The sequence below is a fragment of the Manis javanica genome, chromosome 11 (assembly GCF_040802235.1).
Source record: "Manis javanica isolate MJ-LG chromosome 11, MJ_LKY, whole genome shotgun sequence".
NCBI lineage: Eukaryota > Metazoa > Chordata > Mammalia > Pholidota > Manidae > Manis > Manis javanica.
The window spans coordinates 24,698,292-24,711,365 of NC_133166.1; the positions used below are offsets into that span (position 1 = coordinate 24,698,292).

The following is a 13,074-nucleotide window of genomic DNA, read 5'->3' on the forward strand; positions in this document are numbered from 1 at the left end:
AACCCCACAAAGATCAATAAATGAAAATAAAGCCAAACAATCCCAGTAGTTGTCTAAAGAAAGCAATGGAGGAATATTTTTAAATCATGAAGGAGAGAAAAGAGTTCATTATACTTTGTAACCATGTTGAGAACATGAGCTCAAGTCTGCAGACTCCTCCCTGTGTTGAGAACCACAGGTCAAGGTTTAGGGGTAGAGAAAGGGATTTAAATGACATCCTCCTGTTCTTACTAAAAAATCTAGTGAGGTTCTATCTGACATCATGGGTGATATCTGATTGCTTATTACAATTGCACAGAACTTCAGACTGAGGAAGTGTCAGTTGAAAGACAGATCCAGAAATCAGTTGAGACACACTAGAGACAGGGAGGCATCAAGAGACACTGACCTGCACACATCGCCCTGGAAGACCAAAAGAAAAGGTTTATAGGTCAGACAAAAAACACCATGGAAGAAAATATTGAATAATAAATAATATTAATAATTCTTGTATTATATTAATTTGTTATTAATGTATCACAAATAAATCAATACTATGTTATGTTATATATAATCAATAACATATTAATACTATTAAAATAAATAATACAAATATTATTTAATGTTTATTAATCTCTGGAAAACAGAATGCTTTTCCATGTTTGGAAGGAGCAGGAAAGTAAAAGAAAAAGATTTATATAATTTACTGCTTAAAATTGAATTTCAAAGCATAATGACTATAGAGAAAATTATAAGAAACAATATTAAAAATGGGTTAACTGGACTAGACCAGTACTTTTTATAATTTAGTGAACAAATATAACTAATCATCACTTAAAAAGTATGAGAAGACAGTTCACAAAAGAATGCAGGTAAGTAATCATTGTGTGAAAGAATGGTCTATTTAGCTTTAAATAAATCAAGCTGGCTTTTTTCTTTGAGGAAAAAGGGCTGAAAATAAAATTCAGTAATACCTAGAGACAATCACATATCTAAGTCAAACATGCACTGACATTGGAAAGACAGAGTGAATTCCTGGCTGATCTACTTACAAGATGTGTGATCTTGGACACATACCTCGATTCTTCTGTGTTTTCGTTTCTCTGTTTTTATTATGTTACTGTAAGTAAAATTAGATGAAGTACATATGCTCAGCAGAGGGACCAGTGCAACATTATTCAAGAAAACGTAGTTGATTTAAACACAGTATTACTATTTTATTTACATTGGTCAATAACAATCAGTACAGACTAGATGTTATTATTTGAGTCAGTGTACCTGTTTATGAAAATCCATGCTGAAGAAGCAACTTGAAATGAACAAATATTATTCACATGAAGATATTCATACATGTAAGGTGCAAAAATAATGTTCTTGAAGATGATTAAAGAGCATAGAGGCGTTACATTAGAGAAAATGTCGAAAGAGTGATATAATATTTACAGAGGTCAACAACTATATAAGCAAATAAACATACATTGGCAAATAATGTATTTGTCAAAATGAGTATAAGGCAGTGCATATCCTCCCGATTATCCATTCCACTTGGGTACAGTTTTGGAATATCAGAATTTATATTCTAGTATACCAATTCAAATTTATTGGAGAATTAAAAAAATTAATTTGGAGATTGATAAAAAAACTTGTTTATGTCAGTTGGATAACAAATAGAAAAGCTTAGTAAATTATTGCCAAATATTGGGAAACAAACAAAATTGAGAGAAAAAAATCCTGACTTAAAAATTTAATCCAACAATTATTAACATTAGATAAGGGAGAAATGTATAAGATAGGTTATTTTTGTGTGCTTTGGGCATATATAGGACTACTCAAGTCCTTGGAAAATGAAATAAATAAATGATGAATTAGAAATGAAAATTGTTTGATTTGCAGGTAGAAGAACAAGTCACTTAAATTATTTGATTTACCTGAGCATAAGTGTTTATAAATGTGAGCAATCTTTTTAAAACTGAAAAGCATTATGAACCAAGGAATGGTAAAAACAATAAAAATATTATAAATCATTATTCATATTACTAATTAAATATGCCACTAGTATTTTGTTTAATGTTAGGTTTGAATGATTGGATGCACACTTAAAGAGATTTCCATTGTAACCTTATTCCCTGAATTTTCTTTCCACGTGATGATTTACGAAATCAGTCATGGCTTCTGCTCCCACTGGAGTTTCCACGCATTGCAAAATTTCAAAAAACAGAAAGGTATCAAAATGTTAAAATTACACATAATGAATTGTTTCTCACACTCTGTGTTGCATTTTCATAGAACATGCACATAACTTTTGAAAAAGAGAAAAGTATACTGAAATCATGAGATTTAAGATATAAATGTAAATTTGAAGAACAAAAATAAAATTTAGAAATAATACACAGGCAAATTTGGAGACCAATGCAGCCCTCCTTACCTTCATTTAGATTTTGTCATATTGATGTACATAGTTACCTAAAGGTTTATGTTTCTCTGTTTTACATGTACATTAAATTTTGCCAGGAAGGCTGTGATGTAACCCTGACAGCATCCTAGGAGAGACAGTTGTGACCAGATTTCACATTCTATAAACTGTTCCTGAACTGCTGATTCAGATGCCTGGAAGTCTTTCCTCATGCCTTTCTTTGTTTTATTATTTGAAAAACACTAAAAACCGATTTTGCATGAATGTGATTAGAATTTGCTCATCAATCTGAATTGCCGTAGCACAACTTGTGACTTTGTAGGCTCTATCTCCCCGCTCACAGCAGAGGGGCTTGTGAAAGGCCGCCATGTCAGTGTGGAATCACAACGATGCTCTGGAGCCCATTTTCCTCTTGGGGGGTCTCCATGGGCTGAATTCAGGTCATGTTTGGCTCTCATTTCCATTCTGCCTTGTATACTTGGTGGCGCTTACAGGCAACGTCACCATCCTCTGTTATCTGGAGTGAGTCTTCACTCTACCAGCCCATGTATTATCTGCTGTCCATCCTGGCAGTAACTGACCTGGGCATGTTCATGTCCACACTCCCCACAGTCCTGGCCGTGTTATGGTGGAAAGCCCAGGAAATCAAAACAGGAGCTTGTTTTGCTCAGCTCTTCTTCATCCACACCTTCACATTCATGGAGTCCTCAGTGCTGTTGGCCATGGCTTTTGACCACTTCATTGCTATATGACGTCCCCTGCACTACTCAGGCATCCTCTCCCAGGACATCATAGGCAGGATCTGCTTGGGCTGCTTGCTGCAAAGTGCAGGACTGGTGATGCCTACACCCATATTACTAAGGCGCTATCGTTACTGCTGTGCCAATGTCCTCAGCCACCCTTTTTGCCTGCATCAAGATATTCTGAAATTATTCTGCTCTGATGCCAGTGTCAACAACATCTATGGATTGTGTGTGGTCATTATCACACTGGGCACAGACTCAGTCCTCATACTCCTCTCCTCTGTCCTGATTCTGCGTGCTGTGCTGCGCCTTGGATCTCGTGAGGAGCAGCTGAAGGCACTCAACACCTGTTTATCCCACGTGTGTGTGGTGCTCATCTTCTTTGTGCCTCTCATAGATGTATGCATGGTTCATCGCTCTGGGAAGCACCTGCCTTCCATTGTCCACATCCTCATGGCTGACACTTACCTGCTTCTCCCACCAGTACTTAATCCTGTCATCTACAGTGTCAGGACCAAGCAGATTCATCTAAAAATTTTCCACATGTTTGGGCTACATAGGAGACTTTAGGAAACAAAGGGCTGTCATCAATTAGCATTGATTTGGAGGAAAATCTTCTCCATCAGATGGATTCTTAACTCTGAAACTTCTTTAACATGTGATTTTGGAGAATTCCCTAAATCTTTTTCATTTCTAAGTTTCTTCTATATAAACTTGGAATTTTCTCATGCTCTGATTCTCTCCCTGAATTATATGAAGGCTATTGTAGAAAATACATTAGGAGGATTTTAATACAACAGTGCAAACATATTAATCACACTTTTTATGTTTCTGAAATACTAATATAATGGAGATGCTTAATAATCCAAAGACCCAAATCAATTTATCTTTACTTGCCCATAATTAGTTTCTAACTACCTAGTGGAACAGTTTTATGGAAACATTTGTTTTAAAAAACTAAGATTTCTTGTATTGGGCCTAAAATTTAAAGACTGCCAACCCAATCTTTACTCTGCCAAATATCTTCACTATAACGGACATCTTAACCTTATTCTTTGCCATTTACCTCAGTGTTCTCCTCACTTAATTCCTCATATAGCTATTGGAAATCATATTCACTTGCCAGTGTTTAGGTAACAAATAGGCTATGATAACTCACCCAAGGTCAACATGTAATAAATGGAAAAACTGAAGCAGGTATGTAACTACCTCACTAAGATCAAGAGGATGAGACAAAATCTGGGACATAGATAAGGTTTTAGAGTATGTTCACCCACACATGCAGATCATAACTTAGGATAAAAACAAGCATTCAAACAATTAAGACAAAGCAAACATATTATTTTGGTTTATTCCATGATAGAGTAAAAGGGATCAGATTTAGTCTCTCACCTTAAACAACCTAAACAATGGAGAAGTATATCCTAAATAGTGCTAAGAAACAGGGTCAAAGGCAGGAAAGATTGTGAACTCTAAGAGAATGGGAAATGTGAGGTGAGCCCAATTATTGCCTTAACTTACTTGCTAGAAATTGATCAAGTCACATGATATGGAGGAGAACCCAAATAGAGTCTGGTGGTGTCCCTGAATGACACAGCGGAGTACCTGTGAGGAGAGAGTTGCACGGGACAGAGGTACATGGTCTGCAGGACGTTCCTTGGAAGTTCTCAGTTTTGTTCTGATCCATGTGTGGATGTGAAGAGCCTCTGAGGCCAGAGAAAGAACCACAGGGAGGAGGAACTGAAACAATATCCAGGCCTTATGTATAAGTGAGGGGTGTTCATATTTTTACCAGCCAGAGTGGAGAAACCTGCTAATACACTGCCATCTGATTTATGCTTAAAAGATTATTGCCGTAGTGAGGCAAATTATTCCTAGGCTAACAACTGTATTTGGTCTTTCCTAATAGAACATAAAGAAAAGGCTTGAAAGGGTTGATGTATTTTGATGTGACTTTATGACACACAAGAATAAGGCTAAAATGCATATATGGAAATGTACAAATAATTTCACACAATAGCGTCCAATTCACAATTATGAAGTCCAATAAAAAATTATTTGACATAAAAAGATGTGCAAAAGTGTAACCTGCAATGAGGAGGAAATTCAGTTAATAGCAACACAGCAATAAATTATTCAAATGACAGAATAATTGGACAAATACATTAAGAAAAACTTGTAAATGTGGCCTAAATATTTAAGATGGTAAAAAACAGAATGAGCATATTAAGGAAAACAGGCTTCTTTAGAAACAGTCACAAGTCAAAAGATCAAAATGAAAATTACTCTATTTGAGGTGAAAAACATACTAAATGGAATTAATAACATTACACCCTGCATTAGGAAAGGTTAATAAAGTTAAAGACAGAGCAAAAATACATATCTAAATTTCTAACAAGAGACAATAGACCAGAAAATGAACAAAGCATTTGAGGAATGTTGGGCATCATCAAATAATCTACTGTATGCATACTTGGAATCTCAAAAAGAGGGGAATAGAAAAAAATTATATAAATGATGGCTGTTTTCCTGAATTTAATGATACTAAGCCCACAATCCAAGAAGCTCAATAAACACAGGCGGAAAAACAATATGAAGAAAACTACAGAAAGCACATCTTAATCACTTTGCTTAAAATCAGTGCTAATGGAATACTTGAAAGCAGGCAGAAAAAAGATATATTTACTATGGAACAAAGATAGGAATGAAAACAACCTTCTTGCCTGAAACCATGCATCTAAGGAGACAGTTGAGTAATACCATTAAAGTACTACAAAAACAGCCACAACAGCCAATCAACCTGAATATCTATACTTGATAAAAGTCTCTAAACTAAGGTAAAGATAAAGAAATATTAGACATATAAATGCTGAAATAATAAGTAAGTGATTTAATGGAATCATAACCATACTCAATCCAACAGAAATGAAAAAAAAAGTAGAAAAAGGGAAAAAGAACAAAAGAGAGAAACATAAAACAAACAGTGAAGTGGGTAACATATCTTTTGATATTACATTTAGAGGTTTTAAACACAGTGATTGAAAGTAAAACATTTCAGTGTCAATCAAAAAGGAAGACATGGGTGGAGCCAAGATGGCGGCGTGAGTAGAGCAGTGGAAATCTCCTCCCAAAACCATATATATTTTTGAAAATACGACAAATACAACTATTCCTAAAAGAGAGACTAGAAGACACAGGACAACAGTCAGACTACATCTACACCTGCGAGAATACAACGCCTCATGAAGGGGGTAAGATACAAACCGCAGCATGGCAGGACCCAAGTGCCCTTCACTCCAGCTCCCAGTGGGAGGAGAGGAGTGGGAGTTGGGAGGGAGAGGGAGCCCAGGACTGCTAAACACCCTGCCCCAGCCATCCGCACAGAAAGCGCACACACAGTGCGTGGTGTGCTGGATACTAGGGAAACAGGACAGTAAGAACTGTGAGTGGCTCCCCACAGACAGTGCCCCTGGGACAAGAAAAACGAGTGACCTTTGAAAATCTCAAAGGCACAGGGGCCTCATAGATGGACAGAAGCCCCCCCGTGCAATCAGCCCAGTAACTGGGAATCCTGGGGAACTCCGGGCACCCCAACCCCCTAGGTGGCAGCACAGCTCGGAGGCCCCTCACTGTGATAAACAGCCTCCTGACCATTCCCCCTCTGGCACGACTCTGCCACAGTGGCAGTGGCCACGCCCAAACCAGGCAGAGCCTATTCCACAGCGGCCGGGCAAGAATCAGACACCTTGTCTGCGCGCGGCTACCCAGAACAAGGCGCTAGGGGTCACTGTTCTCCCAGGAGAGGAAGGCCACAAACTAGCAAGAAGAAGGAACATTCTCCCAGCCAACACACGCGTCAGCTCCCCACAACTAGCTCTATTGCCATGAAAAGGCAGAAGAATTTGATCCAGACCAAAACCACAGAGTCAACCCCTTAGAAGGACATAAACCTAACGAATCTTCCTGAAAAAGAATTCAAAATAAAGGTCATACTCATGGCAAGAGCTAAAAGATGAAGTCTGGAGGGAGACTACAGAAATGAAACAATCTCTGGAAGGACTTAAGAGAAGACTGGATGAGGTGCAAAAGGCTGTTAATGGAATAAAAGTCAGAGAACAGGAACATAGAGAAGCTGATGCAGAGAGAGATAAAAGGATCTCCAGGAATGAAACAATATTAAGAGAAATGTGTGACCAATCCAAAAGGAACAATATCCGCATTGTAGAGGTACCAGAAGAAGAAGGGAGAGAAAAAGGGATAGAAAGTGTATGTGAAGAAATAATTGCTGAAAACTTCCCTAATATGGGGGAGGAAATAGTTGCTCAGACCACAGAAGTACACAGAACTCCCAACAGAAGAGACCCAAGGAGGACAATGCCAAGACACATAATAATTAAAATGGCAAAGATCAAGGATAAAGACAGAGTTTTAAAGGCAGCTAGAGAGAGGAAAAAGGTCTCCTACAAAGGAAAACCCATCAGGCTATCACCAGACTTCTCAACAGAAACCTTACAGGCCAGAAGAGAATGGCATGATATATTTAATGCAATGAAACAGAAGGGCCTTGAACCAAGGATACTGTATCCAGAACGATTATCATTTAAATATGAAGGAGGGATTAAACAATTCCCAGACAAGCAAAAGTTGAGGGAATTTGCCTCCCACAAACCATCTCTACATGGCATTTTAGAGGGACTGCTCTAGATGGGAGCACTCCTAAGACTAAATAGATGTCACTAGAGAAAATAAAAACACAGCAAAGAAAGCAGACCAACAAAATACTAACTAAAGGCAAGAAATAAAATCAACTACCAACAAAAGCAGTTAAAGGAAACACAAAAGAGCACAGAACAAAACAACCACCATATAAAGAATGGAGGAGGAGGAATAAGAAGGGGGAGAAATAAAGAATCACCAGACAGTGTTTATAATAGCCCAATAAGTGAATTAAGTTAGACAGTAAGATACTTAAGAAGCTAACCTTGAACCATTGGTAACCATGAATCTAAAGCCTGCAATGGCAATAAGTAAATACCTTTCAATAATCACCCTAAATGTAAACAGACTGAATGTACCAGTCAAATATACAGAGTACTAGAATGGATAAAAAAGCAAGACCCATCTATATGCTGCTTACAAGAGACACATTTCAAACACAAAGACATGCACTAACTAAAAGTCAAGGGATGGAAAAAGATATTTCATGCAAAAAACATGAAGAAAAAAAGCAGGTGTTGCAGTACCAGTATCAGACAAAATAGACTTCAAAACAAAGAAAGTAACGAGATAAAGAAGTACATTACATAATGATAAAGGGCTCAGTCCAAGCAAGAGGATATAACCATTCTAAATATATATGCAACCATCACAGGAGCACCAGCATATGTGAAACAAATTGTAACAAAACTAAAGGAGGAAACAGACTGCAATGCATTCATTTTAGGAGACTTCAACACACCACTCACTCCAAAGGATAGATCCACTCTACGGAAAATAAGAAAGGACAAGGAGGCACTGAACAACACACTAGAACAAATGGACCTAGTAGACATCTATAGAACTCTAAATCCAAAAGCAACAGGATATACATTCTTCTCAAGTGCACATGGAACATTCTCCAGAATAGACCACATACTAAGCCACAAAAAGAGCCTCAGTAAATTAAAAAGATTGAAATTCTACCAACCAAATTCTCAGACCACAGAGGTATAAAACTAGAACTAAACTGTACAAAGAAAGCAAAAAGGCCCACAAACACATGGAGGCTTAACAACATGCTCTTAAATAATCAATGGTACAATGACCACATTAAAATAGAGATCAAGCAATATATGGAAACAAATGACAACAACAACATAAAGCTCCAACTTCTGTGGGATGCAGCAAAAGCAGTCTTAAGAGGAAAGTATATAGCAATCCAGGCACACTTAAAGAAGGATGAACAATCCCAAATGAATAGTCCAACATCACAATTATCAAAATTGGAAAAAGAAGAACAAATGAGGCCTAAAGTCAGCAGAAGGAGGGACATAATAAAGATCAGAGAAAAAATAAACAAAATTGAGAAGAATAAACGATAGAAAAAATCAGTGAAACCAAGAGATGGTCCTTTGAGAAAATAAACAAAATATATAAGCCTCTAGCCAAACTTATTAAGAGAAAAAGAGAATCAACACACATCAACAGAATCAGAAATGAGGAAGGAAAAATCACAATGGACCCCATAGAAATACAAAGATTTATTAGAGAATACAATGAAAACCTGTATGCTAACAAGCTGAAAAACCTAGAAGAAATGGACAACTTCCTAGAAAAATACAACCTTCCAAGACTGACAAAGGAAGAAACACAAAATTTAAACAAACCAATTATGAACAAAGTAATTGAAGCGGTAATCAAAAAACTACCCAAGAACAAAACCTCTGGGCCAATTGGATTTACCTCAGAAATTATCAGACATACAGAGAAGACATAATACCCATTCTCCTTAAGGTTTTCCAAAAAATAGAAGGGGAGGGAATACTCCCAAACTCATTCTATGAAGCCAACATCACCCTAATACCAAAACCAGGCAAAGACCCCACCAAAAAAGAAAATTACAGACCAATATCCCTGATGAAAGTAGATGCGAAAATACTCAACAAAATATTAGCAAACCGAATTCAAAAACACGTCAAAAGGATCATACACCATGACCAAGTGGGATTCATCCCAGGGATGCAAGGATGGTACATTTGAAAAGCCATCAACATCATTCACCACATGAACAAAAAGAAGGACAAAAACCACATGATCATCTCCATAGATGCTGAAAAAGCATTTGACAAAATTCAACATCCATTCATGATAAAAACTCTCAGCAAAATGGGTATAGAGGGCAAGTACCTCAACATAATAAAGGCCATTTATGATAAACCCACAGCCAACATTATACTTAACAGCGAGAAGCTGAAAGCTTTTCCTCTGAGATCGGGAACTAGACAGGGATGCCCACTCTCCCTACTGTTATTTAAAATAGTACTGGAGGTCCTAGCCATGGCAATCAGACAAAACAAAGAAATACAAGGAATCCAGATTGGTAAAGAAGAAGTCAAACTGTCACTATTTGCAGATGACATGATATTGTACATAAAAAATCCTAAAGACTCCACTAAAAAACTACCAGAACTGATATCGGAATACAGCAAATTGCAGGATACAAAATTAACACACAGAAATCTGTGACTTTCCTATACACTAACAATGAACCAATAGACAGAGAAATCAGGAAAACAATTCCATTCACAATTGCATCAAAAGGAATAAAATACCTAGGAACAAACCTAACCAAAGAGGTGAAAGACCTATACCCTGAAAACTATAAGACACTCTTAAGAGAAATTAAAGAGGACACTAACAAATGGAAACTCATCCCATGCTCTTGGCTAGGAAGAATCAATATAGTCAAAATGGCCATCCTGCCCAAAGCAATATACAGATTTGATGTAATTAATCCCTATCAAATTACCAACAACATTCTTCAATGAACTGCAACAAATAGTTCAAAAATTCATATGGAAACACCAAAGACCCCAAATAGCCAAAGCAATCCTGAGAAGGAAGAATAAAGTGGGGGGATTTGACTCCCCAAATTCAAGCTCTACTACAAAGCCATAGTAATGAAGACAATTGGGTACTGGCACAAGAACATAGCCACAGACCAGTGAAACAGATTAGACACTCAAGACATTAACCCAAACATATATGGTCAATTAATATACGATAAAGGAGCCATGGATGTACAATGGGGAAATGACAGTCTCTTCAACAGATGGTGCTGGCAAAACTGGACAGCTACATATAAGAGAATGAAACTGGATCACTGTCTAACCCCATACATAAAAGTAAATTCAAAATGGATCAAAGACCTGAATGTAAGTCATGAAACCATAAAACTCTTAGAAAAAAACATAGGCAAAAATCTCTTGGACATAATCATGGGCGACTTCTTCATGAACATATCTCCCTGGGCAAGGAAAACAAAAGCAAAAATGAACAAGTGGGACTATATGAAGCTGAAAAGATTCTGTACAGCAAAGGACACCATCAATAGAACAAAAAGGCATCCTACAGTATGGGAGAATATATTCTTAAATGACAGAGCCGATAAAGGCTTGACATCTAGAATATATAAAGAGCTCATGAACCTCAACAAACAAAAACAAATAATCCAATTAAAAAATTGGAAGAGGAGCTCAACAGACAGTTCTCCAAAGAAGAAATTCAGATGGCCAACAGACACATGAAAAGATGCTGCACTTCGCTAGTTATCAGGGAAATGCAAATTAAAACCACAATGAGATATCACCTCACACCAGTAAGGATGGCTACCATCCAAAAGACAAACAAAAACAAATGTTGTCAAGGTTGTGGAGAGAGGGACCCCCCTACACTGCTGGTGGGAATGTAAATTAGTTCAACCACTATGGAAAGCATTATGGAGGTTCCTCAAAAAGCTCAAAATAGGAATATCATTTGACCCAGGAATTCCACTTCTAAGAATTTACCCTAAGAATGCAGCAGCCCAGTTTGAAAAAGACAGATACACCCCTATGTTTATCACAGCACTTTTTACAATAGCCAAGAAATGGAAGCTACCTAAGTGTCCATCAGTAGATGAATGGATAAAGAAGATGTGGTACATATACACAATGGAATATTATTCAGCCATAAGAAGAAAGAAAATCCTACCATTTGCAACAATATAGATGGAGCTAGAGTGTATTATGCTCAGTGAAATAAGCCAGGCAGAGAAAGACAAATACCAAATGATTTCACTCATATGTAGAGTATAAGAACAAAGGAAAACTGAAGGAACAAAACAGCAGCAGACTGACAAAAGCCAAGAATGGACTAACAGTTACCAAAGGGAAAGGGACTGGGGAGGATGAGAGGGAAGGGAGGGAAAAGGGTGGAGAAAAAGAAAGAGCGTATTACGATTAGCATGTATAATGTGGGGGACGCATAGGGAGGTCTGAACAACACAGAGAAGACAGAGAAGACAAGTAGTGATTCTACAACATCTTCTATGCTGATGGACAGTGACTGTAATGGGGTTTGTGGGGGGGACTTGGTGAAAGGGGGACCCTAGGAAACATAATTTTCTTCATGTAATTGTAGATTAATGATAACAAAATAAAAAAAAGGAACACATGACGTCAGGCTGTCTTTAAGGAACACATGGCAAATATAAGGATATAGGTAGATAAAAGTAAAAATTAAAATTAAAATGGTATAACCTGCCAATAATAATCAAAAGTAAGCTGAGTAGATATATTAATGTCATAAATAGTTAAATGTCATATATAATGATGAAAGAATGAATGCCTTTCCCCTAAAATCAGGAACCAGGCAAAGGTGTCTTCTTCCAAATTCTACTATCCAGGTGCTATAGACTGAATGTTTATGTTCTCCCCAAAATTTGCATGCTGAAACCTAATCCCCAATGTGATGGCATTTGAGAGATGAATAGGATTAGTGTCCTTATAAAATCAATCCCAGAGAGCTCCCTCGCCCCTTCTGTCATGGGAAGATACAGGGAGAAGGTGGCATTTATGAACCGGAAAATTAGTCTTCCCCAAACACTGAATCTACAGTGCCTTGATGTTGGACTTCTAGTCGCCAGAATTGTGAGAAATCAATTTCTGTTTTCAAACCACTCAGTCTATGATATTCTGGTATAGCAGCCCAAATAGGCTAAGGCACTACTGTAACAAAGGTCCAGGTAAGGTCAATAAGGCAAAGATACTAAAGGCATACAGTTTGGAATGAAGTTTCCAAGGTTTATCATAAAGTTACCATAATCAAAACAGTGCAGTATTGGATAAACATAGAACACAGTGCCCAGAAATAGATCTATATGGTCAGTTGGTTTAGGACAGATATGTCAAAGAAATTAAT

General features: G+C 37.3%; 1 pseudogene; it reads left to right on the forward strand.

Annotated features, from left to right (window-relative positions):
* The first annotated feature begins 2,759 nt into the window (after positions 1–2,759).
* Positions 2,760–3,705, forward strand: LOC108385983 (olfactory receptor 51L1-like; annotated as a pseudogene).
* Positions 3,706–13,074: the final 9,369 nt, after the last annotated feature.